The sequence below is a fragment of the Cyrtonyx montezumae genome, unplaced genomic scaffold, assembly GCF_038088225.1.
Source record: "Cyrtonyx montezumae isolate F1298 unplaced genomic scaffold, pur_monq_1.0 scaffold_3, whole genome shotgun sequence".
Lineage (NCBI taxonomy): Eukaryota > Metazoa > Chordata > Aves > Galliformes > Odontophoridae > Cyrtonyx > Cyrtonyx montezumae.
In genome coordinates this window covers 57,555,925-57,582,902 of record NW_027072034.1, presented here as the reverse complement: position 1 = coordinate 57,582,902, position 26,978 = coordinate 57,555,925, and the positions used below count along the sequence as shown (strand labels likewise).

Below are 26,978 nucleotides of genomic sequence, written 5' to 3'. Positions count from 1 at the left end.
AAACACCTCTCCTTCCCCAGACCTCCACAACAACCAGCACAGCTGACGCCCTAAGACATTCCTGTTTTCGTATAGTCTGGAAGGATAAGTTTCAGATATGAGAAAACAGTTGGCCCTGAAATTCTCACAGAAAATTGGTCTTTATCTCTAGTGGAGGATTTTCCCAAACTAAGAGCTCTGGGGTGTGTCCTGCAATGACTGCACAGCCCTATTAACCATCAGAGATACCAAGGATTTCCAGAATCTCTTCTTCCCAAGGTAAAAAAAATACACAGCAAGACTGGGACAGATCTGATGCTGACAGAAGTGTGAATTATTTCTCTGAAGTCGTGCCCATTTACAAACTGCATATCTGGTCCAGACACTCAATTAACAGCACTTCTGAGCATGGATCTTCTGGGATCCCTTATCCATGTCTGGTAATAAAGCACACACAGATTGGGACAGGCATTTGTCTGCATGTGCAGGGACTGAGGGATCACTAAAACAATTTAAAATAACAATAATGTAAAATTAGAATAAATTATACATTTTACAGCAAAGTACTGCTCAGTCACTTGAACATTAATTAAAGGCTAATAAGCTGGGATCAATAAGTCAGGAAACAAGAAAGCATACAGAAAAATGTAGGAACATGAATGATATTTAAAGTAATCTGTCTTTTTCTCTGCTCCCCCTAAAAACCTGGAAATTCTCACTTCTCACACAAGTAGTTTCCTTTTGCTCATGACCTTGAACTTCAGTCATCTTTTAAAGGCAAAGCACTATCAGAAAAACAATCTTTGTCTTCAGCATTGTCTTTTTAATTTAATTATCTGTTCTCAAATCTGCACTAGCTTGCAGATCAAATTGCAGATAGCTTTTATCTATTTATTCAGGCAAAATGCTGATAGACACTAAGATGCAGTTTGCCCCAGAATCAGGTCTTACAATGGAAAGAAACCATATGTAAACTAGGGTATACAGTACTACACAGTGCAATTAAAGATATCTCCATGTAGATCTTAGAACCAGATTTGTTTCCCTTCAAATCAATGAAAATTATTTGGCTTATTATGGAAACTCCAACGTGAGCCAAATTCACATTTAGACTGACCTCTTTCTTGCACACTTTCCTTGGATGATCAAATGGGATACTGATGTCACAACTTTCAGCAAAGATATTTCTTTCCATGGAGCTTAAATATCTCCAGAAGCAATAGATGCTTGTTTAAGTAAAAGCAAACTTTCAACAGCGTTATTGTTCAGATTGAAGTCATATACAAACACTAACAGCACTGACATGCCTTTCAGTTCCCTTCTTCCCTTCACTAGTAAATCCACGCCTGTCATGTTATTCATTGGATTTATTGGATTCATATTTTAAGCTTTCAAAAGATCATAGACAGAATCTGGAAACTCCTAAATTTCATTTAACTGAGCAGAAAAATATTTTGAACCCAACCTCTCCAGAAATGCCCCGTTGTTCTGGGACAGAAAGAAGCTTTCAGAGCTCAGATTTGCTTAGAACTATTGTAATGGCTTGGGGCTTAGAAGTTGCTTGCATTACGCCAAACTCAGCATATCCCCCAAGAAAACAGATCTTTTGTAGGAGAGAAGAAGATGGAGAATATTTAGAAGCACGGTGCCAACTCTGTACCACACAGTATGGGAATTAAAGACAAGCAGATGTAAGGCAGTACAAATTGCAAAGATGCTTTTGCAACTGCTCTGTCCATTTGACTTTTTCCCTGTACTGCTGTACAGCAGTGATCCCAAAAGGAGGAATTATACTTTGAGCTAACCTTTGGCAGTGTATCCATGTTTCTCTTCTGGATATTCATTCATGCCTGCCCTACAGGGAAACATATTTTGCAAAAGGCATGACTTTTGCCTTTCTACTTTTGCAAATCATTGTTTAAAAGCCATGACAGTACTCCTTCCTTTTTCCAAACAGAAATATCACTTTAATTACTTCAGTTCCACCTTTACTGGCTGGAGCTGGACGCTTCCAGACATCTGGTACTAACTTTCTGAACCAGATGGTATTTATTGCCAGAACTTCCACCCCCCCCACACCCCAAATTTCACGCTGGTTGTGTTTGTGTTTGACAGTCTGTCACAGGGCTGGCATGTGGCAGCAGATTTTGCCCTGCATCCCCTAGCTGGCATGGCTCTAATTCAAAAGCCCGAATGACACCGAAGTCTGGTTTAGGGAGATAACTCTTTCCAGGGAACTGAACCACGGAAATTCTAACACAAACCAAAAGCTAAGTGCAAGCTTGCTTTTCTTCACCAGAGCTTAACTCTGGAAGGATATTTATAGCCACGGAGCAGGTTCCCTTGCAGTTGCTGGCGTCACAGATTGCTGTCATTAACTCTGCCCTGGAGGAGCGCCTCCTGTGACTGACAGGGAGAAGGTCCTCCTGCATCAGCTGTGCTATGGCAGGAAAGCAGCCAGAGCTGTGTGTGCCACTGCCACAGCTGGACTCGACACGAGAGTGGACAGTGAGGCTCTAAAGTTTGCTGACTTTCTGCCACGCAACCTGTAATTTTAGGCTGATGCAAACACATCAAAAGGGCATAGAATTTTGTATGGCTCTAGAGTTCATCAGATGTGATTACAGTGCTTTTCCTTTTTACTGTCATATCGACAGGATTAGACTTTTTGATGGATTCATACACTGCCAAAGTACTGAGAGATTGAACATTCTATCTGGGGAGCAGCATACACCTCTGGATTTCCACACTGATGTTATCCAACCTCCTGCCACGCAATTCCCTGATTGCAAATGCAGTGCAGGTTCTTTTACCAAGCTATGCTCACTAAAACAATGTCAGGTTAGGTGAACAAGGCTCAAAATGCTTACCTAAAAAAGATATAACATTCAAAATACAGCCATAGTGTATATACTAAGCACTGAGGAAATATAGAAAAGAAAGACTGCTTAATTAGTGACAAATATCACACCAGAAGTGCTGGACCAGATTGGTGGCACTGTGAGAGCAAGGATGTTATTAAGTGGTTACCCTAGCACAAGCTGCAAAAGAGAGAGCAGAGTCAAAGCACTGCTTGGATAACAGCATCTGTCCCAGAAGATCCTTACACCTGTGCTTTTGAGATGACAAGGACCTGCACTTCACAGCTACAGGAATATGAGACAGTGAAAGGCTACACAACACTGGAAAGCTGCACACACACATCCACGTGCAGGCGTGATGAATAATGCAGGATGGCATTGCTGAGAATTTCTACCGGCATGACTTTGGGATGTTTACCATTACTCACAGGAGGTGAATCCGTCAGCAGTTATGCAGACTATCCCCAGTGAGTGCCAGCAGGACTTTACAGACCCTCTCCCTCTGTCATGTGAGCTATACTTGTCACATACTTTGTAAAAACTGATGTTTTTCAGCTGTAGGATAACTTTTGCAATGTGTGACTGTCCATTTCTGGATTGTTTTTTTTCAGGAAGTCTTTCTCTGGACATCTGGGTTCTACTAGCACTGGTGACTGTGTAAATGAAAGAAAGACTGCAATTTACAAAAGGGATGTAAACCTGCTCCTTGTGGTATTTAGAAACAGTGCAAATTACTACTGCCTTAACTCAAGAGCTTTCCTTCATAGGCAAATGAGTGCCATACATGGACATTTCACCAATTTTTTTTTGCAAGAGTGAGAGCTCTTGCATAGCAAATTTAAGACAAATTTAGGCTTGCTAAACTTTAGTATGTATCAAATGGATTGGAAGAGCTTCAAGGACCAAAACCTGAAAAAGTGTGCAATCATTCACCTGGTGCTGCAGCTACTTTATTGATATTGTAGTGGTCTTATTGAAATTAAGTAGTTAAATTACTACTTTATTGAAATTAAGTCCCTATGAAGAGAAGAGGTGAAATCCTCATCCACTGAAATAAATTGGACTTCTGCAACTGTCAGAAGCAAGCCAGAAGTTCACTCACTCCAGCTCTGTTAGCACGTTCAGAACTCTGGAGCAGAAGGGTGTTGCAAGCATGCAGGGAAGGAAATGGTACAGGGCAGCCATACCTACCAAGGAAAGGCCCAGAACCGAAGATGTGGGATGTTCATGCCTCAGTATTTTTAAACCAGGGCTATGATGAGCAGACTGTGAAATGCAACTCCTCCAACTCAGGGCCAATACTGACACTACACTATTACAGAGAAGAGCTGTGTAACATGGGCTTAAAACTTCCATGGGCTTAAAACTTCCAGTTTAGCTTGTGGTTGAGTATAGCTACTTCAGTTGTTGTTTTCTTGCTTCTTTTGTTGTGATCTCCCTGACGTCTAGCAACTCCAACAGTAAAACCCTGCAGAAAGATCCTTTTACATTCAAGAAATAGTGCTGTCAAAGGAAGTTAATCTGCAGTCAGTGCATATTTGCTGTTAGGATAAAACTTCATGACTTCAAGTGGAAAACATGAATAAAAAAACAGCAGCAAAGGACAGGAAAGATAAAATATGAAAAGATGTGTCCATCAACCTGTCCTGCTTCAGCACACCTCGACACCCAGGGCCCAGGGTGCTGCGAAGAATGTGGAACATGTGCTGATCTGCGAGTGGCAGGGAGCTGAGGCCTGTTCCTGCCATCCGTGGGCTTGGAGAGTTTAAGCTGACCGTGAAACCACAAGCTGAATGTTACTGTAAGCAAGCCAGTAACTGAAGAATGAGCCATGTGTCACCACCTGTTTGTAAGGGCCCAGATGGCTTGGGTTTATAGTTAGCTCTACACTAAAAGCAGTACTCTAGATCTAGGGGTGCAAACAGATCCATCCATCTGAAGACCTGTCTTTGTCATCTATGTCTACGTCTGTCTCTCCTGGAGTTCATCAAAACTGAAGGTGGATTTTCTGATGGGATACAGAGTGCATTCCTAGGGAGTTAAACTGTGACTTGGTCACACAAGGAGTTAAGTATATCTCATAATGAATGAACAGAGCTCCCCTTCTTGGAAAGGCCAGTCCACCTAAGGGGAAAAGGCAGCAAATGGTCTACACTCCTTCCCCCTGAATGTGGAGCCTGTGGAGAAGGCACATTTCTACCCTACCACCCAAATGTATCTGTGCAGCTACTGCTTATCTTAAGTTCCAACCCGTGATCTCAGGGGAGGATACAGCCCTAAATTAGCTCATTTACAGTAGAAACTTTAGACTACAGCCAAAAATATTTGTTTTTATTAGTACTCCCTATATAGTACGCCTCTGACCAATAACTTGTTTTATTTATTTTTTTGGCAAATTACCATGTTCTTATTCAAAGCCATAATGAGGATTATATATCAAAGTGGAATGCAGAGTAGCTATTCCTGAAACTCCCAACTGTGTATAAAAGAGTCTGGAATTCCCCAAACACTATCTCTTCAGTCCAGGCCACTTACAAATGTGGTTAACATGAATGAAGTAATATCGTCAGAAAGGAAGGAGACTTTTGAGTCACGTCTGACACATTTTAACTGCATCAACCACTTTCCATAGCTCAAGGTTTTGACTGTCTTTCTTAATACCATGCTAGGGTGTTTGATAATGATTACTCCCTGATGCTTATCCTGTTACAGGATACTTATACACATGCACAGGATACCAAGGGGAGAGCAATGAATGAATTCAAGACTTTGTGCTCTCCAAGTGGAAAACCGCAGAGTTCACCAGAAAAGTTGCCAGATCAAATGAAATTCCTCCTTGATGCACTTTACTGCCTTTCTGTTTCACGCTGGAGCTGTCCTGTCAGATTTTTGTGTTTGGCTTTTCAGTCTCAACACAACTCCATGCTTAGCTGAAGGTGTTTGCTATTCAGCTCCACAAGAACACGATATGCAGCCAGAATGTAGTTATCACACAGTTTCTGTCTATAGGTTATTACAATGGACCTTACAGAAAAAATGACTTTCCAACAGACACAGTGACAAACAGCAACTTCTTAACATTCATTTCACTCTTAGAACACAGGTCTGTTTCAAACATTTTAACCCGTCCTCCACTTAAAGTTACAGCTGTGGAAAGATATGCATCCTGTTATTGAATGAATTAATGAGAAATTACTTCAAGGCTGAAGTCACAAGCTAAGGAAAACTAATATCTCTTGAGAAAAGATAAAAGAAAATGAGAGTAGTTTTTAGAAAGTGAAATGAGATCCAGCTCAGTTATAACAAATTACATAGCAAACTCCTGTAGTGCACATATCAGCTCCTTCAAGCCTTGCCTCTTGCACTAAGGATATTTCTTTGGGAAAAAAAAATGAGGATACTGGCATTCAAGAAACATCTAGATGTTGTAGAAAAGGACATGGTTTAGTGGGGAAATTTTGGTAGTAGGTGGATGGTTGGAGTGGATGATCTAGGAGGTCTTTTCCAAACTTGGTGATACTACGATTCTGCGAGTCTCTGATTCAGCACACAGTTCCTGTACCTGGATTTTGCAGGTTAGAAGTAGCTGTGTGAAACTGAAGGGCAAGTGATACATAGGAGATTACACTGGATGTGCTAGCTGCCCTCTAGCTGTGAGATACCTATGTCTCTGCTTTTCTTTTGTTCACAAGAAGTCTGTTTCTAATAAGCCCATGGAAAGTGCTAGGCAGGAATCAATATGTTTTGCATCACACACAGGGCTCAGATGAGATATTAATTTTTTTCAACCACAGTTAAGTATCCGGTACAAACTGATGGCATATACTGAATAAGAGTAAGAAATGGTACTTTTAAAAGCCATAACAAATTTTGTCAACACCTCACAGACTTTTTTGAAAGTTACAAACACTTTTTTGATTAAATTTATATAATCAAAAGTTACATACACCATGCACTTTCAGTAATTACTGAGTATATTAAACTGGTACAATATTTATTACACATTATTCACATGATTCTGCCTACAGCCCTGAACTGCTACAGTTAAAAACAGTAAAATCTGAAGAATCTAAAATTAGATTTATGAGAGAATCAAAGTGTAATGCTTAGAAATATATGAGCAAGATATAAAAAAGAACTAGGTAACGTTTTCTCAGCATCCTATAAATTTCCTCAGTTGTCATATTTAAGAAATGTATATGCTGTTCAGGAACAGAATGTACTGGCACTGGAACTGTTGCATGCAAGTATTCACTTAGAGGATGAAAGAAAACTTCAGCAATCTGCACCGGAAAGTTGTTCTGCCTTTTCTTCCCCTAGGTTTCTGGGGGTTACTTTTTGTCCTTGTGAGGAAATATCATTTTTAATAAGCAATGTCGTTTTGTTTTTCTCTCCTATGTGTATGTACTCTTGATGGTCCAAGTGATGCAAACAGGAGAGGCAGTTTTGTGTGCTGGGCAATTTGCCCACAGAACAGCTCCACTGAACACCCTCTTAGAAGCTATCACAGAGCATCGTTGGGAAGAAACTGCTGTAGCTGCCCAGACTCTTCCTGTACATCCCAATCACAACCCCATCAACCCATTTCTCCTGCTGAGGAACCTCCCTCTCACGCTTCCTGTGCTGGATTCACTGAGTTGTCCCCTTCATGGGTGAGAGCCATAAAAAACATCTCTTGGGCACACTTCTCCAGGGCCTCGAGGGACAGCAGTGATCCTATCAAGCCCTAAATCAAAAGCTTGACAACTTTTCTGGAGCAAGTCAAAGAGCAGACCACTCACTAGAGTACTGTTAATCCATATCAGTCACAGAGAACACATAACAGATTTGGGTATGCAATTTGCTGGTTTATGGACTTAAGGTGTTCCAAGAAGAGTGAAAAATAACCCGATATTTCTAAAAATTCTAGAACAAAGTCTGAAGTCATACCTGGTCATGGACACCCAAGGGAAACAACACTACTGAGCAGTCAGGTGAGGTGTCTGAAGCAGATTTCTCCAGCACAGATTAGTTTTCAGAAGCATTCATGATGCCTGCTTCCCTTCTACAGCTATGAAGGGGCATCTTCTGGAGAAGCAGAAGAGGGGAGTCAGCTTATAGGATGGTGGCAGGAGAGGGAAAGGATAAATCGTTGGTGAAAAGATAAGCAAAGTACAACAGGGAGAGTGTAGAGAAGTGTAGCTGACTCCTCATGATCCTCTGAAGGATTTCTGGTCTTTTGAACCCCCACTCTGAGGATGGCAAAGGGTATCCAGTGGAAACAGCATTAACCCAAACAACATGACTGGTTGGCAAGATTTTTTTTTAATCATTTTGAAGAAGTAAAAGTGCAATCAGATGTGATCATTCTTCAGCACATTAGTAAATCAAGCCAGCTTCCAATGGAAATTTATATTTGACTGAAAAAAAACAAAACAAAACTTCGGAGAGGCTTTGAAGTTCTTAAGACAAATTTTCCTTTATATTACTAAATGCTTTTTACTTCTCTTGTATGTCCTTGGCATAAAATTCTTTTTTTCTTTTGGTTTAATTTCTCTTTTTACCAATGGCACTTCTATTTCAGATGTTGGAAAGTAAAAATAAAAATCTGAACAGCTGTATAAACATGAAGCATTTAAGAAAGAGAGTGACATTCAATAAGGATTTACTTGATCTGCACAGAACTCTTCAAAAGTGCATACCAGGAAGACTGCTACAATTTGAGTTTTGCTTTATCGATAAAAATATTAATGTATTATAGAAATGGAAATACTATATATCCTTAGCAAGAAAGTACCTTCAAATGATACTACACAGAATCACAGAATCAGAAGGGTTGGAAAGGACCTCTGGAAGCCACTGAGTCCATCACCCTGCTAAAGCAGGTTGGCTATAGCAGGTCACACAGGAAAGCATCCATGTGAGTCCAGAGAAGGTGACTCCACCACCTCTTTGAGCAGCCTGTTCCACTGATCATCTTTAACAATGCTTTGATTTATGACTTTGGCAGCTTTGTTTCTATTTTTATTTCAGATTTGTTTGAGGAATGTCTATTAATAGCTAATACTTACCGAACATATTATTTTAGGTTCAGATTTTCAGCATCTGGATTTTGCAGCAGTTTGCTGGAAGAAACATGGACCTGTCACTTCTGCATCTGCATAGCCTATAAAAGCTTAAAAAAATGCTTTGTGGATCTAAATATATTGCCTAACAGTGAATGTAAAGCTATAACAGAAAATTTACAACACAGTATGGAACCTGCACTAAGCAGTGATACAAGTTTGAGAAAGTCATGTGAAGAAAGAAATTTCACATGGAAAAGACGCTAATTACGCTCAGCTGAAAACTCCTGGTGTGTTTGTTTCTCTGCACTGCATGGGAAGTGTTTGTATCCTGCCTCATACACTATTTTAAAACAAAGTGAAGAGGAACTTATTTAGTCTACCAAGCCTGACTTCACAGCAGGCAAAAAGTGCAGCAGAAGCAGTGCATGGGGTTTTGCATTTGGGTAAGTTGAAAATCACTGTGCGTTTTACTTTCAGCTGTAGAAGAAAGGAGATTACAGAGTTAAGGCAGGTTTAGCTTACCCTTGTGTGCTACTCCAGCAGAATTTCAGGAGGTCCAAGCTTGGCAAAGTGTTAGAGGTGCAACCACCTCTGCACTTTGGAAGTAGTTCCCCGGGAGCAAGTGAGACTATTCTGCATGTACAAAAGCATGAATGGGCCTTTGCATGGATAATGCTACAGTTATCTTCTTGTTTTGTTTTAATTCAAAATCAGGGCTTAATGGAAGAAATATGGCTTACTGTCTAGACTTTCAGTAGAAGCAATAGAAAGTTTAGGAATGGAATACAGGGGAGTTTTCTTAAGCAGTGGGGCTCGTTATATTCATTTATTCTGTAATTAGTTGTTTTTAATGACATGAGGCATACAGATGGGCTTATACATTGCTATAGAAATATGGCCAAAGTTTATTATCTTATTACATTTATTGCCATGCCTTCCATCATGATAATTTGCAAAAGCACTTAACTAGCACAGGACCCAGACCCATTTACATATATGAACAGCAAAACTATCACAGATTTCAGCTATATAGGATCCGACTCCAACTGCTATATGAGCATACATGTTTGTGCCTGAAGGAAACACCAACTCTGAATAGAGGACATGGATGCAGAAAGTAGAGTGTTCCCAGAGCTGACAGAAATACGTGGCTATTTTAGAGAAAGAAGTAACTCAAATTACTTCAGGAAGCCTGAAAAACACTTTCCCCCTACATACATGGTAAGCTCAGGACTGTATTTAATGGCTGGATCCTTCACATGACCCTAAACAATACCAGCATACTCCGTGCAGCTGAAGTAGTCACATGGTTCCTGTGCTTCTAGCAATTCACCACCTCACGATTCTTAAAGTGGAAAATGGAAATATATGCGGGGAGACATATGCAGGGAGACATGTGCATGACATAAAATAATTTAAATGCATTAATAAGTACCTGGGCTACTTTACATTGCTGAGAAACCTGCTGGGGCTGGAGCCTGTTCTACTTGATCCTGCAGGGATCAGGACTGGCAGCTGACGTCAAAGCTGTGCATTTGAATTGCCCTGTTAATATAGAAAGCTATAGAAGCTTATCCATGCTAAGTGAAAGCAACTGGGAGATAAATTCAGCGTGTCATAGTACTTTGTTGTATCCAAAATGCTTCTGCTACCTGATCTTACTTTTTAGTAGTCAACACACAGCACCAAATCACTTGTAGATATAACTCAGATAACCTACATGAGGCCTCGTGGGACTTTTGTCACAAGAGCTTAACACAGATTGTAGCCCAAGATGGCCATCCTCTCTTTTTGTTCAGGCATACGTTAGGATCTCTTTGCACAATGGATGTAACCTGAAACTGTTTAGAGCACAAGAAAACCTTCCTTCAATATTTTCATAATCCAAAATTTTACTTTTTTCTCTCCCTCCAAAACAACAGATGTCATCTCAAGTTCTCCTACTTAACAATTGTGAGAAATAGACACCCTGAAATGAGGAAGATTTTATACAGAAATGTTGGGAAAAAAAAAGGTAAGCAGTTCCTAGGTGTAATAGGAACAAGGAAAATGTACAGTGTGAGGGTAAGAGCACGGAAAAAAAATGAAGAGAATTATTTGTTGCATTAAAAAATGCTAATGGGTCTTGCTTAAGGCTGCACTTCTGGGAAAGACTGGCTGATATCCAAACAAATGTGTAGAACTTATAAAGGTTTATTCTAAACTTGAACTCTACAATCAAATTTTGAACCATCATAAAATCTTAAAAGAAAAAAAATACAATTTTAAAATCTGACTCCCGCTCCTATGCTCACCAAGAGTTGACAAATATTTCACCCAAAAATTATTCAAACTGTCCCCAAATTTTTTATCCTGAAACCCTGCTGGCTATTCTGTGCTAATTCTGACCTATTCCAATAACAATCAACAGTGCTGATTGTCATTTGAACACATGCTTTTGTGTCATCTACAGTGATGCTGTTAACAGAGCTGACATATTCATTGGGACAACAAGCAGAGCATTGCCCTGGGGCCTCCCATATGGTGAGCTCTAGTTCCAGCATGGAGATCTAGCAAAAGAGAACCAACCCAGATGGCAAAGGTCTTTCAAAACAACAGTGGCATTGGAATGTGACCTTTCAAACTTCTTCCTTGTTGACAGGACTTAAATGTAGGCCAACTTTTACCACTGGTCTTTTATTTGCCCCCCCCCCAAGCAACCCTTTCTTCTCCTTACCAATGGAAATTCTCCCACAGGATACCACAAATGCATCTCCAGAGCACCAAGTTAATCTTCCCTTTCTAGAGCACACATGAAAATCCTACCCCATCCTGGGACAAGATGCTATGTTTAGTTAACAATGCCTCCAGACACTACAGTGAGCTCTCTGCTCTCTGCTGCACCTCTCTGTTTATGTGGTGGACCATGCATGAGCACTTGGTCAGGAGAAAACACAGACAAAGGGCAGTTGGATGAGACCTGAGGTTGCTCAGGGCCTTGCCTAGTCCAGCTATGAAGATCTCAGGTCAGAATTACATTACTGTATTACAGAATTATTGTAATTACAGAATTACATTTTTTCCCCCTTGTTTAGCGTCATTATTTCTACTGTTGCACCCTGCAGCTGTGCACCTTCAAATGTATGTATTTTCTCTGCACCCTAATATTGGGTAGCTGAAGACCACAGTGATATTTTTTTTGTCTGTTCTGCAAACTTTGGTCCCTTTTCATTCATGCTTTTGATCTTTCGCTCAGTGCCACACTGACTTGTTACAACAGCCATACAGTACACAAACTTTTCTCAAGAAAAAAAAAGGGCCCATTCACGTGGATACATTTGTAGCTGTAGTGTAGTTCTGCACTAAAAATTATCTAAAAAATCTGCTGTACTATGATACTGAGAACATATGAACCCTGTAAATAATAACTCAGGGTGGGTTTAATTTCTGATGGCCAAATAGGCATTGTAGGCATCTCTTGTGCATTACATGTAAAACTCCTTTTTGCCATGGATTAGTAGAAGTAATAGGCATACAGCTGCTGTATGCTACATCAGTTCTCCTAGCCACTGGCATGCAGTGTCACAACAAAAGTATTATCTATCATAAGCTTTCATTAATACTCTAAGCCCTAGTATAGCTCCAAAATTTGTGCCAAAATTGTATTTTTTCAAATTTGTGGTCTTTAAAAATGTTAGCCATTAGGAAAAAAGCCACATATTTCAGCATTACGAATCTTTTCTAGATATGGTAGTATGCAGGTTCAGATTTATTTATTTATTTATTTTGAAACATCAATCTTGCTTTTCTTTGAAAAAATGTACTTGTAATAGGAAAAGAAAAAACAAACTGAAAGTTCAAAGAATTTAACTGAGTGATGCAACATATTTCCTTTAAATCTAGATCCCATTCATTCCACATTTTTATATGCCAGGTGTGCATGTCAAAAAACAGATCTATAACAGCCATGACTGTGCTTTTTTCAGTAGAATTAAAAAACTGAATCACTAACATTTCCACTCCAAGCTTTGACTCATCCTTGTGCAACCTGCTAATGAAATATAGTTAGGATGAAAAAGAAATAAGTCAGTACTGAAACTTCCACTTTCTTTGAAGACTGCTGTTGCAGTATATTTCTAAACACAGTAACTTGGAGTTTTATTTATAAAGTACCTGCCAGTCTGGGTATGTATTTCTTTGTGTGCTTCATCTTTGAGCAGCTCAGACTCTGCAAAGGAAATTGCTCCTAAGGAGCAAATGGCCTCAGTGGCCAAAAAGATCCACAAAGATCAGAGGCCCAGATTCTGCTCAGCTCCGCTTCACATTAGTGGGCTTCAGATCTGACTCAAACAAGAGATAGCACTCTGAGACTGATCACTGTACCAAAATGAGGGGGGAAAAATATAATCAGAATTGTTTTTGGAGTGCCAAATGACTTGAAAATGACTCAGGATTTTTCCCAGACAATGTCACTGCACCATAGAATTTTCAAAATAATTCTATCTTGCCTCTAGTAACTTGGGTCTCAACATCTTTTTTCATCTCCTTGCAGAAAAGCAGGAGGAGAAAAGAGCTGTTTTTTTCAGAAGGGTTCAAAATGCAATGATCTGACATTTCTGAGGTCTGTGGGCAGCAGGCGACCCACATACTCCGATGCTGTGGAGCTCGTTTCTACCATCATCGAAAAGATAACAACAGCAACATGTTCTTCCACACTTCCCTTTTCCTCTGGCTACATATCATAGTCCAGCCAGAGTATAATGGAGACAAAATGCTCTCCACAGGGATCCTGCTAAGCCGAGGGTAAAAGGGGCAATGGTCCAGGGCTAAGGGACAATTAGGGCAACTTTATATTTGTGAAACAATTAGTCATAATTAGCCCGATTTCACATTTGGAAAAGGGGAATAGCTTTAATTAGAGTGGAATTATGTTCTTCTGACAGACTTCAGAGGGAACTCTAATGGCAGGATGCAAACAATAAAGTCCACCAGGCTTTTAAAGCATTTAATAGCTTATGGAGTATATTGTAAGTACACAGTCCTTTCAGTATGTATAATAACCATCTGCACCAAAACCCCATGTCTCTGCTAGGATCACAGTTACTTAAAAGGGGGTAAAAACAGTTTTAAAACAGTCACCAAATCCCTAGCTTGGCTCGAGCATCTTCATCACTATATTCGGGCAACTTCTTTCCCTAATCTAGAATTATTTCTTGCTTTTTGGACTGTGAAGAAAACACAAAGTGCCATTTATGGAGTTACATGCTTCTTATCTAGCTATAAAGACATATTTTATGTCAGTCATACTTTTGTTTAGCTATTAACTAGAGGACTGACCTGGATACAAACTTGCATCAAAATGAGTCAATTCTTTTTAATTGATGCCTGTTATTTGCACTGGGGCTCAAAATGCACACTCGTCTCACCACAGAAGTTTCCTGGGAGCTGAAACAATTCTGCAGCCTATATGTCATGGACTTAGCTTAAAACTCCTTCCATGGGAATAAAGAGTAAGTCTTCCATTGAAAGCAGTGGAAACATTCTTGTACGGCCCGAAGAGAACTGACTGTGAGGCAGGATAGTGAATTATATTTACCTAAAAATACAAGTGCCTTTCCATCCTCTGAAATCAAACTCAAGCAGAGCATGTTGAAACCCCACAGAGCAGAGTACAGAACAATGTGGTACTGGTGACGGGAATATTGCTGATATTTTTATTTCTTGGTGGGAACTGCTCCAAGCAAGACACTTCTTTTTCAGATTTGGAGAAGATGACATCTTGGAAATTTTTCAGTGAAAAAAAAACCACAGTTTTTGCCCCCCCTGAATATTTGAATCAACTAGAGCAGTTCTCCTTCCAAAAGGTATTGTGGGAACAAAGAGAAAACAAAAAGCAGCAATGCCCCAGTTCCTCTCCCCCGTCCCACCAACCTCCCCCTACCCCAGCTGCTCAGTGGCTGCTGCTCTGGCTTGGCAACCGCAGGGGCCCCACCCTGCATCTGAATCACAGCCCTGGACTCCCAAGAGCACACTCCAAGATACAGGCAATGGGATTTGCGAAGGCGCAGTGGGTCTTATAACTGCACCTTTTGGCAATGTTATGTTGTACGTAAATAATTAGACATTCACTGTAGCAGAGTAGCAGAGACTTGTATGCATGTGTCCTGCTTTCCACATGTTTAAACCACATGGACTAGAGTCTTTTTCACTCCAGGAGTGAAGTTTTTACTCAAACAGACCCACTCAGACAGAGGGAAACCCATCTGACACTACCTTTTCATGGAATCATACAGTCATTGAATCACTGAGTTTAGAAAAGATAACTAAGATCACCTAGTCCAGCCATCAGCCCACCCACACCATGTCCCTCAGTGCCACATCCACACGGCTCTTATATACCTCCAGGCATGGTGACACCACTATTTTTAATGCTTAAAGGATAATATATCAAATGTGATTGATCCCATTTTACATCCATACCCTATTACTGCCATGGTTTACCCTGAAAATGCATTTCCATGGACCAGTGAGGGAGTCATATTCATGAATTCTTGATGAAGGTGGAAAAATTGTTCAGGAACAGCACTTCTAATGGTCAAACTCACAACAGTGCTTAAGAAGCATACAGGAAAAGAAGTTTAATATCCTAAAACACAATTGTGGACATCCACTCACTGTTCTGGAAGTCTGTGAAACAAATGAAAGGTAAACATAGCTAAAAAGACTGCCCATAAATATATCCACCCAAACTCTTTACCATAAAGAAAAGGAGGTTGTTCAAATAAGTTAAAAAATTGGGGTTTAGGAAAAAGAATACCTTACAGAGAATTTCCTGTCCTATAAGTGCACCCTTTTTTCATCTCAAATATAGAAAAATTCAATACTTTTGGTAATTAAACCTTCACAGATTTGGTACTATAGATTTAAACCATCACCTTGGATACCAGTTACAGATTTGTTGGAAATTAACATGGATGACACCCTGTCATCCAGCATGTTCTTCCTGTGTGCTCTCATGTGAATTAACAGGTAAACAGTGCACCCTTCTCATAGTTGTTATTTTCCATAATCATGGGAAGAACTCATTCCAGGGGTAATTTCAGATTTCCTGCTCAGCTAACAGGCCCTGAGGATATAGTCTGTCTCTGCAGTCGTCAATTAGAATGCAAGTAAAGGGCAAAAGCATAGCATGTATGAGGCTCTGTAGAGACAAGCAAGGTGACAACTGGTTTCTTAAAATATGTTCCTGGACGAGATGAGTAAAGAAAAAGGAATATAACACACTGGCCAGCTGTCATGTCAGAAGATAAAGGGAGATAACCAAATACTTTGCTTTCTGCTAGTCTTCTCTTTCCTATCCTTTTCAGAATAAAGTAACAACTGTGCACACTGTATCATTTGTCCAGTGTGTGAATGGATTATTAAGGCCAGTATGACCTTTAAAGTCCTTTCTTATCTTGGAAAATAACTTTATGGTAGTGTCACAGAAAGAAAACATGGCAGAGGATGTGATGGAAGTTACCGTATAGCTCAGCATAGTAGAAAGGCAGCTCTGCACTACCTGCACACAGCAGGAAGTTTTCTGTCTCAATTAGAAAGTCCACAGACAGCCGTGCCTGGTCTGATCATTTAAAAAAAATAAAAACTTGCATCAAGTTTGCCTACATACAGGTATGTATTCAGATTGTTTCTATCATTTGAATCCATATATTTTATATATACATATATTATCATTCCATTTTTTGCCTTTAGGTACAATATTTTTCATCATCCCCTTGATGTCTTGATGCATCACTTTCATTTGCCTGTGGAAAACAAAACCATGTTTTTTCCTGCTTAACTTGCTGTAGGGAACCTGCTTTAGCAGGGGGTTGGACTTGACATTCTCCAAAGGTCCCTTCAAACCCCTATGATTCTTTGGTTCTATGACTGTATTTTATTGAACGATACTTTCATTCAACTGTTCAGAATGCTCTTCACTCTTCTACTTGTTACTGTTACTGTAGCTGAAAGAAAAGAGATAGAGGCATCCTCTAATCACCTTTAGTTTTCAAGAAAATCATGCTTACCTATCATTCCACTTCAGTAGCAATAAGATAACAAGAAAAGATTAAAATAACACTATTAAAAAAATCCTGATAATGTTCTTTCTCACAGAAGCAAGAAGTACATGCAATTATTTTCTAATTCTGACAAATTATTCTGTTAATCCAGTCAAGAGACCAGATTTTCAAAATCTGCTTGGCACCCATCTGCTAAAAGTAGACTCAAAATGGAAATCAAGGAACAACCAAACTCATTAATTACTTTAAGCAGCTCAGTTACACTTCACTAAAGAAAAATTACTCCAGCCTACATTATTATGATACACATAACATTTACCCACTTGCTTTACATAAACTTTGTTTTGAATGTAGCTGTTATTTTTCTGGCACATGGCATGGAACAAATTATGAAGTAAAAGCACTTAGCAGAAACACGTACAAATTTAGATTGACACATACAACCTTAAAAATGCAGACTTTCTACTTAGAGTGTAAACAGCATGAAGAAGCTGAAAGATTAACAGAGCATTGACTGGTCAGTCAACTGGTCCTGACGTCCTTTTCTATACATTCTACATATTTCTTCTAGCTAGCATATTGGTATAAAGCAGTGTCTAAAACTCAGCAAGGTCTCAACAGTTTTAGTAAATTAGACATTCCACCTGAGTCCTTTCTGTTTAATGGTTATGCTGCCAGCCAGTTTTCCAGTCTCTCTCTGGCTGTTTGGAGCATTAGACAACCAAAGTCATTGATGATGGCAGTGAAAGGGGAAGACAAGCTGCCAGATAAGTGAGCTCCTGAAGTGAAGGCTAACTGTGGCAGTGCCAAAGCCCTGTAAAACAGCTATCAAGCATCTTGGGGGTCAAAGGAAAACAACTTGGTCCATGATCACTAAGTCGCCTTTGAACCACCAGTGAATCTGGTGGCTTGGTAGAAGCAGGTGTGTGCTCTGAAGTCCATTGACCTGATTACATCCCTTTGCCCAATACCAGCCAGCATGGAGGAGTCTCCAGGTGGCATTGTCTGTAGCTGGCTCACTGGTATACTGAGGTCTTGAATTGCTGAGATGTGCCTGGATGGTTTCTGCAGAGTCCAAAAGCAAATTGTTGTCATGAAGTCTAGACAAATATGTGTTGGGAGAGGGAAGGAAGAATACATAATTCCCTCCCTTAACATTTCTGTTCTCACATTTCCCTCACCTAAGACTTTATCTTTTCTGCTCATCTTGGGGAAGCCACGCAGATGAAGAAAACAGGATACTTTGTCAAGAGCAGGATTTGACTGTTAATCAGCAAAATAAACGAACCTATAAAACTCATGTAACCCTTCAGTACATAAAATTAAACTGCCTCACTGGTGACAGTTTAATTCTAACTAGTTTCTGCCAAAGATTCATTCTGGGTATGAATACACAGGCTGTGCAAAGGAGCAGTATATGCCCCTTCTTTCCTCTTTTTGAGACACCTCTTTCAATGCACATAGTTCAAGATAAATCTGATGTTAAAGAAGGTATTTATGATCTTTAGAACTCAACAAACTGCATTTACACTTAACAGCACTTTGGCTCTTTCTGCACTGAAAAGACTATAAGACCTCATGTATAGTTGTATAAATAAATGAGTATATGAAATTTAGTAACAGGAGCTCTTGTGACTCATAGGAGTCTTTGGAAAAATCCCCACTAATCTATTAATAATAAAGAATCTGTAATGCTAAAATTGCAAACCCCAGCACGTCCCCTCTTCTTAGCATACCAGAGAGATTTTTTTTTCTTGTAACAGTAGCATATTCAAGACAGCATAGGCTTGACACAAGCCTAGCTCAAATTCTGCAGCCAGGGGTCTAGAATTAAGAACATTCCCATGCAAGATGTTGGATATTCAGCAAAACTCTCAGCTCAATGGAAAAAGCTAATATTTATAAATGAGGTAAGTCTGACTGTGCCCAGTACAGCAAATGTAGAATTCCTTCTGGTACTGGACTGAGTATCAAATTATCTTCATTTCTTGCTGCTTCCCAATTAAAAATTCAAAGTCCAACAAAAAGATATTGAAGTATGGAAGATACTAGGCAAGAAAGCTGGAACATTTAGCACAGATAAAGATCTTTTGCTGCTAGTTTGATACCAAACATTCAAGTAACAAATAATTTACAGTGTTAACATTTTCAGACATCAGATTTCAGAATTGTACCCCCCAGATGAATCAAGTGCTCTCTCCTTCAAAAAAAATTATTTCCTATGCTCTACAGAGTTAGATGTTGCTAAGTGGTTACAGTCACTGCTGAGTGGTTACAGTCACTCTGACTACATTCCAAGGTTTTCTTTATAATCACTGTGTCTAGGGACTTAAAGTTGGGATCGAGCAGCACAACCCTGCTACGTGGGGTGATTTCTGGAGCAAACTACACAACCAAGATATCCATCAGCTCAGAGAGCTGTGTGCCCCAAATGGCATAGTTGGCCACCCAAGCACTTTAGTAGAGAAAACCTGCAATTTTGCCCTACATTGTACACTCTTTGTCAAACTGCCTGTCCCCCATTCCTGAGCACTGATGCGACCATTCCTTCTTGCCTAGGCAGCCCCTCATATTTACAGGTACCTAAACTGGACAAATAACATGACAGGAAAAATGCACATAATATTTCAGCAATCATTAAAAGAACAGTGCTATGACTGGGAGGCCTTAATTTCTTTCATTTCTTTGTTGGCCTTTATGTATGTTTTATTTTCATAGAGTGCTTCAGGCATCAATTTACAAATTATAATCACCACAGATATGGTCACAGTACAATAACAAAGCAAGGTGGAGAAGACCCATTTAGCAAGAAAAATGCTGTGTATCCATATTTAGCCCAAAACAATGAGACCCAAGCTATTGCACTGCATGTATATGAGTGTCTCTTGACCTTTTCTTCCATCAGCTTAGAAATCACTGTGCACTTTTCCCCCAGTTTAACAGAATCATGGATCTGCAGAATGGTTTGGGTTAGAAGGGACCACCCAGTTCCAAACCTCTGTATTGTTCAGGGCTGCCACTCACTAGATCAGGGGTACGATGGGGGTAATCAACTTGAAAATGATGCATTTCTTAAATGTGAGAAGCAAAATCTGAGAGAAGCAAGAAGCTGAGCAGATCAGGGAGACACCACTAGTGCCTCCACCAAGGGGAAAGCTAAAAGAGAGCACCCTTCATTAGGCATCAGAGAGCCCACCTGAGGCAGCACCACTGCAGGGGGCTGCTTTGCTTTGCACTCAGTCAACTGGTAGACACTGGAAAAAAAAAAAAAGTTTTGATCCTGTGAGTAGAACTTCCCCTTTCTGCACTCACAGCCCTCTCACCAGCTGGGACATATGCTTTCTGAGTTACAGCATTGTGCAGCCACACCAGCACTACCTGCTCGTACTGTTGTCACCCACAGGCTCACCTGTGCTCAGTTGTGCTCACTAGGCTGACAGATCACCAAAGCCACATCTGAAAGGAAAGTCCTGGTCCAGCACATGTGTTATGTTAGTCTTACAAGCAGTGCTTGCTTCCTCACCATGACATCTGTCAGCAGTACTTTTCCCTTTTGCAAATATCCGCATTATGTATCTGAATGAAAGCCTTCAGCTTCCTGTCACTGTACTCTGGAGATGAAAAATCCCCTTGCTGACTGCCACGGATGTTCCTGATTTGACACAGAGTTGTTAAAACATCACCAATTTATTCAGGCAGGAAAGACAGTCACATCCAAAAAGACAGTGCTTTGGCAAGGTGCTAGATCCACTCAGGCATCTCTGCAGTATCAAAACACAGAGATTTTGTCAGGGTAACAACAAAAGCCAAAGAAAGGTGTTAATTTCTTGGAGAACATTAGGCTCCAGTTGTCCTTACAGACAGGTTCTTGATTTCTACCTAAATCTCAGTAGGCCAATCGTTCCACATTGATTGCAAGTACCCTTTTGCCTAAAGGTCAGGGTATTGATGCACAGATGTTTACACTTTTTTCACATGATTAAGAACACTTTTTTGTGACAACTTTACTTAATATTTGTCCTCACTAGAGCTTATGAAGAAAAATACTAAGGTAGGGGTTGTTTATAGTAAGAAAAAAATAGGAATGTTTAGTGAGGCTCTATGTGAAATAAAATGCCCCGCAGTGAGAATACGGTTGGCAGAAGCTAACCTTGAGGAAACGACCACTGTTTGCAGATAAATAATATGTTTGCATTTGAACAAGAAGGGAAAGAACCTGTTTATATTCAGATGACCCGAAATACTTTCAACTTACACATAAATGTGTTAGCTCTATTAATACAGAAGTTTTCTTTTAAATGGGAATTACATAAAAACTAATTGAAAGCTACTATTGTTTCAGTGGTGGCAGTGAGGTTAACAAACTTCCTGATCCACAGGGTAACCACCTTTTCTCTCACAAAAATCTCTTGACAAAAGAATAAATTACAGATGTCTACTTTTCAGCCTAAAGAAAAGGTTTGAGCAACTATGAAGTAGAAAATAGCCAGAGAGAATTATGACCAAATGCCACATATTAAAAAGTTTTCCACATGTGGCACAGAAAGAAACAGTTCACTGCAATTGTCTGCTTAACAGGTTGAGCCTCTATCCAACTGGTAGCAATCAGGCAGGACACTAGAGTGGGCAGGAAATCTAAAATTAGGTTTTACTACCTATAATGGAGGATTTATGGGATAATTTAATTGGCAGTCTTGGGACTGAAACCCAAGGTGGGGAACAAAAACATCTTTCTGGATATACTTACTTTATGAACCCTTCCTGTAGTGGGCTGAGAAATAAAAGCACTGGGGAAATAACACAGAGACGTAATGCCCCTTTCTAGTGTGAAGCAGGCGATGCGTGAGCATGCCTGTGGGTGTGGGTGTGTGGTTGTGGGGGTAACCAGAGATAGCAGGAAGTCCTGCACTGACATAAACTGATTTTTCTTCTTTTCAGGAGGCTGTCCCATGAATGGCTTCTTGTAGTGAAACGTGTCTCCACTACACACGGGACAATAATCAGTCCCAGTGTAAACAGAAGGCTGAAATTCACTCCAACGCTCTTCTGACGTCTCAGAGGATGAGAGCACAGAACAAACAGTTTATTAATGGCAGCAGTTTGAACTTGGCTTTGTGTTCACTCACTCCAGGACATCCACTGCCAACTGCAATATTCGCTGAACCATTTGCATTTCTGTTTCCCCATGGTCTGTCTGTGCTCATACAGACCTAAAGTTAAACCTCAGTGAAAGAAGAGGAACCTTTCACACCCTTTCCCTTCTCACTGGGAGAGCTTTGAAAGGGTTAAAATGTAGTTCCTGGCTGGATTAAAGAGTTGTGCAGCTGAGCAGGGGTAACAGGATCCCTTCTCCATCCCCATGTGGGTTCCACTGATGTCAGCATGTGCTACTGATGCATTTTCCATGGCCTATTACATTTATTGTACAGGCCTGATGGCAGCTTGGGAGGTTGGCAAAGGGAGCATGGGCACTGTCCTCTGTCATCCAGAGAGCAGGGATGCATTTCCAGGTGCTGCTGGCAGGTGACCTCATTATTGCACCAGGGCTTGCTGCTGTGAGGTGCTATACACACCCAGTGGATACTCAGCTTGAAAACTGTCAGACACAGCATACTGATCTGCATTAGTATCACAGAATCATAGAATTGGAGGGGTTGGAAGAGGCCTCAAGTGATCAAATCCAATGCCCCTGCTAAAGCAGGTACCCTGCAATAAATCACACAGGCAGGCATCCTGACATATTTTGAATATCTTCATAGGAAGCTCCACAGACTCTCTGGGCAACCTCACCGTAAAGATGAAGAGGTACCAACACCTTATAGAGCACATCTTCTAATTCTTTTTAATACCATGATCATATCTGCTCGCAATTTTAGTCCTGCTGATATTCCTTTTTTTCTTTCTATTTTCTTTGATAAACCTAATATTGTTTAAAAATAACAGTCAGTCACCTCTACCCCCAGCTCAGAGCCAAAAGCTAACTAAATCAGTGTTTCTCTGTAATTGGATCTCCATTGTAGACCTTATGAATACACTACGGCCTTTGGCAACTGCCTTCATCTTTAAAACCCATATATGGTCATATGCTATCTGACAGTGGCAAGTTCTGAGAGGACGACAGAAAAGCACTATCTCTGACTTATTGCTGGAAGTGTAAAAGGAAATGTAAACAACTGAATCACTTAAGCAGTCCTGGATTATTACTTTTAGAATAGCAATGATATCAAGTTATAAGCCATCATAAATTTAAAAAATGCATTCCCATTTATTTCAGAAAGTGACATGCAGGAATAGGCTGAAAAATTCCAAGGCTGTCTCAAGAATTTCTCTCTCATCACATTTCAAAATTGATTGGTATGAAATGAAAAATCTCAGAAACAAGGGAAAACTAACAGATTCCAAAAAGCAACTTTTGCAAGAGCTCTGCTGATACTGAGTCTACAGTAAAATTGGTCAGGCCATTTGGAAAACAGACCATTGAAAAGGCTACAGCACCTCCAGAAAATATGTCTAAGTAGATCTAAGTGTGGCAATTTCAAGTGAAAGGTGATGTTTTTACCATTTTACCTTTTTTCCCCTCTCCCATTTTTTGAATGCTAACATCAACCATCTTTCATCACTTGCTTTTTATATCACTTCCCTAATCCTTTTTCAACTAAAGTGAATGAGAAAAAAATCTCACTGCCATCGACAGGAACAACTTTCTTCAGTTATTAAGCCACTTATGCTCCTTCCCATAGAAGACCACCACAGAGCCTGATGTAGACAAACTTGCAAGTCATTGTCACAGCTAATGCACTGTTGATAGGTCATAGATTTCCTACCACACTGAAAATTTCCTTTTCAGTAGAATAGTTAATTTACTTTATATTTGAAAGTTTCTTCTTTTTGTTCCAGTACTGAGGCTAACATGATTACACTGCAGTAGAGAAGAAAACCTTTGTGTCTTAAGTATAGCATCCTTGTAGCCTAAACTATTTCTGTGAGAAATTTATGGACTTTGTCAGATTCTGGGTGTGGTGCATTACACTCTCCTTCATGTAAGCGCAGCATACATCTGTAAGATGCCTTTTCAAGGAAATACTGTTCAGAAAGCATTTCCATAAAAATTCACCTTGGCAAAGCTCTGTTTCTCCTGTCATTTGCCCAGCTGTATTCCTTCTTTGCTTGACTTTTGTTTCGAATATGGCACAACAGTCACTTTAATGAGAGGAGCAGGGGAAACTTTCCATTCTTATGTAAGAGCAATATCTCAGTCAATTTAATATGGCCACACAAAGCATCAGTAAAACTTTGTTATGGAGATAGTCTAGAGGACATTTCCACCTCCTGCCCTTACTAAGGACAAGGCTAGAATACAGCACACTGAGTCCTGAACTTAGCTTTCAGGAGAGTGGACACCAGATCTTCTCCAGGGTTTATTTCAGTCCTGGCTGAAGTAGTTGAGGGTTCTTCCACCAACCAGAGCAGGGGACTGAGTCCAGGCTGGTTTGCCCAGGGGAAGAAGGTGTTCAGAAGAAGGGGAGGGCCTCATCCTCAAAGGAGTGAGCAGCTGGCACTGATGGGCAAGTTCACTGTGGCTATACCATCACCCCTGACACTGCTCCTGAGCCACCACATCCCACCAGTGTCCTGAGGAGATGTAAAATCTTTTGTTTCTTTCACCAGCTCACAGAACTCAGACTGAGATTCAACCACATACATAGAAAAATGCAACTTCCCTTGCAGCAGGCAGTGCAGGGGGAAGACAGAAAGGACCAGGGGATATCCAAATGAACCTGCCCAGACTCGCACCATCACTGGGGAAGGCCAGACCCAGGCTTCCTCACCCCGGTAAGGCTTTCAGCACTACACCAGGGTCAATCAAAATGCTGTCCTGTCTGCTGCCACCACCCAACTATGCATCACGGAGCTCCAGAATGCTCAAAGGGCATTCTGACCATGCTTCCCAAACATAAATATGAAATTATTATTTTAAATGATGGGTTTCATATTCGCTGAAGCATTCATCCTACACTGAGGCTGAAAATGGACAGTCTGTGGTCTCTTTTATGAAGTTGTTTTTATCCTTTCAGAACCAAAGTGGTAAACCACTAATGGCATAAGCATTTTTCTCATTATCAGTTACAATGTTAATGATTCCTATTAAAGCAAGAAATATTCTAAAACAATTTAGACTTGCATGTTCAGTTGTTAGACCTCAGACTGTTTACTGTGTCTTCTCTTGAGAAAGTTCTTTTATGATGTTAAATGGAAGAGGTACTTTCAAAACCATATTTGCATCAGTAAACACTTTCAGGAATTCGTTGCTACAGCATCTTAAAACTGACTCATTTTCCAGATCCCTTGCATGAAATGTTAGTGCACTGCAGTGCTCAGATCTGATTGAAAATAGCTAACCGATTAAATCTGTAGTCTATCAGCTGAAGCAAAGGCAGACTTAATCGCAGCGCTAGCACTGAACTCTGTTTTGCAGTCTACTGCAAATTACTCTACATGCTCTCAGAAAACACTGACTGAAACAAAGGTTTTCAATTTGTTTGCGCTAATCCCCCTTCCACAACATGGCATTAATTCATCTCTCCATCTCCAAGAGCCCACAGGCATCCAGATATAGAACAGAACTGGCCACAGAAGTTATTTTCACATAAGGGGCACTTTTGTTTGCTGCCCTTTTTCCTCAAACCCCATTCCAATGCTTCTGCTGAGACAGATAGAGGACCATCATAGCTAAAGAATGACACTGAAGGAGAAGTGTCCAGGGCTGAAATGGGAACAAGCAAGTTAGGAGGAACAGAAAGCAAAACACAAAGGCTCTGGCACCCAGAAATCAAGCAAATTCATATAACTACAGCCCAACATTTTGAAAAGTATTGAGCATGTATTATAAAGTGGTTGCCAAAGGGTTGCTGTCATCTCCAGGAAAAGCAAACATGCCACAGATATTTCCTGTGCACACTGATCCTGGGGGAACAGTAAAAGTTGGTTATTGCACAGAGCTACTCTAAATGTTCTCACTTTCATAATACACAAGTGCTTTCTCACTGCATCCATTTTTGTTCAAACCCATTGGTGGGCAGCATACCTAACTCAGCTTTTGTTCAAGTTCTTATGTTCTTCCAAGGTAATTGGCCCTATGGGATTTTAATCTAAATGGAGTGTATCTTTGTAGGGACCTTGTAGAGGTATTTCTAAAGTTTAATGGTCTCCTGAATTACTACTTTCCTCCCACTGTGAAGGAAATGGGCTTGCTGCCGTCTGTTTCCCTGTAGCATTCATTACTGCAAGCAACATGGACATAGAGGCAGCATCCCTTAGCCCATCTCGTGCCTCAAAAACCTGAGAAAGAAGAGACACAGCATTCATCTCTTTAATGGGAGAAGACTTGCTCTGCATCAATCTGATCAAGAAGAAGTTCCCTTTTCATGCCATTACCTGAGCTCCATCTATTCAGGCTCAAAATGGGAGACTTAAGCAATTACATCTTGGCAACGCCCACTGACACAGGGCAGATTGGTGATATGGGCAATAGTCTGCTAGTGCTGTGAGAATGTGGATCTGTCTCTGTGGGGTTATTTCTTCCTTTCTTGTGCAATCATTCCTCAGACCACTTTTTAATGTCTTCCAGACCACCAGCAGCCCACAGACCATATGTTGAGTAGCACTGCCATAGACTAACTGGTTAATGAGTTATTCTTACAGCCTGCAATAAGGCTTCCCTTAGGAGCTGGTAGACATCTAGTTGCCTGCCAGCATAGTTGAGAACCAGCTCTCAACTGCTGTCAATACCTAATTTAAAATGCTTGTAATTTTAACAGTAACTTCTTGTTTACCTAAAAGCTAAGTTCTTCATTCATTCCTCCTTCCCCCAGGCAAACAACAGCTAGGCACGTGCACACCAAAAGAGAGTCTGTAGCAGTTAAGAATCACTCAGGTATGGCAGAGCTGACCTTGGCTCATCACCAACTAAACCCCTCTGCAGTACCCCATGAGCAGAAACAGAGGGATACTGGGCACTGAGGTGCAATCTCTGTGCTCAGTCAGTGATG

General features: G+C 40.4%; 1 protein-coding gene across 1 annotated transcript in view; it reads right to left on the bottom strand.

The window, feature by feature from the left end:
- ERG (ETS transcription factor ERG) overlaps positions 1-26,978 on the bottom strand; it is a 139,855-nt gene that overhangs the window by 104,669 nt on the left and 8,208 nt on the right. The gene's annotated exons all lie outside the window — the stretch shown is intronic.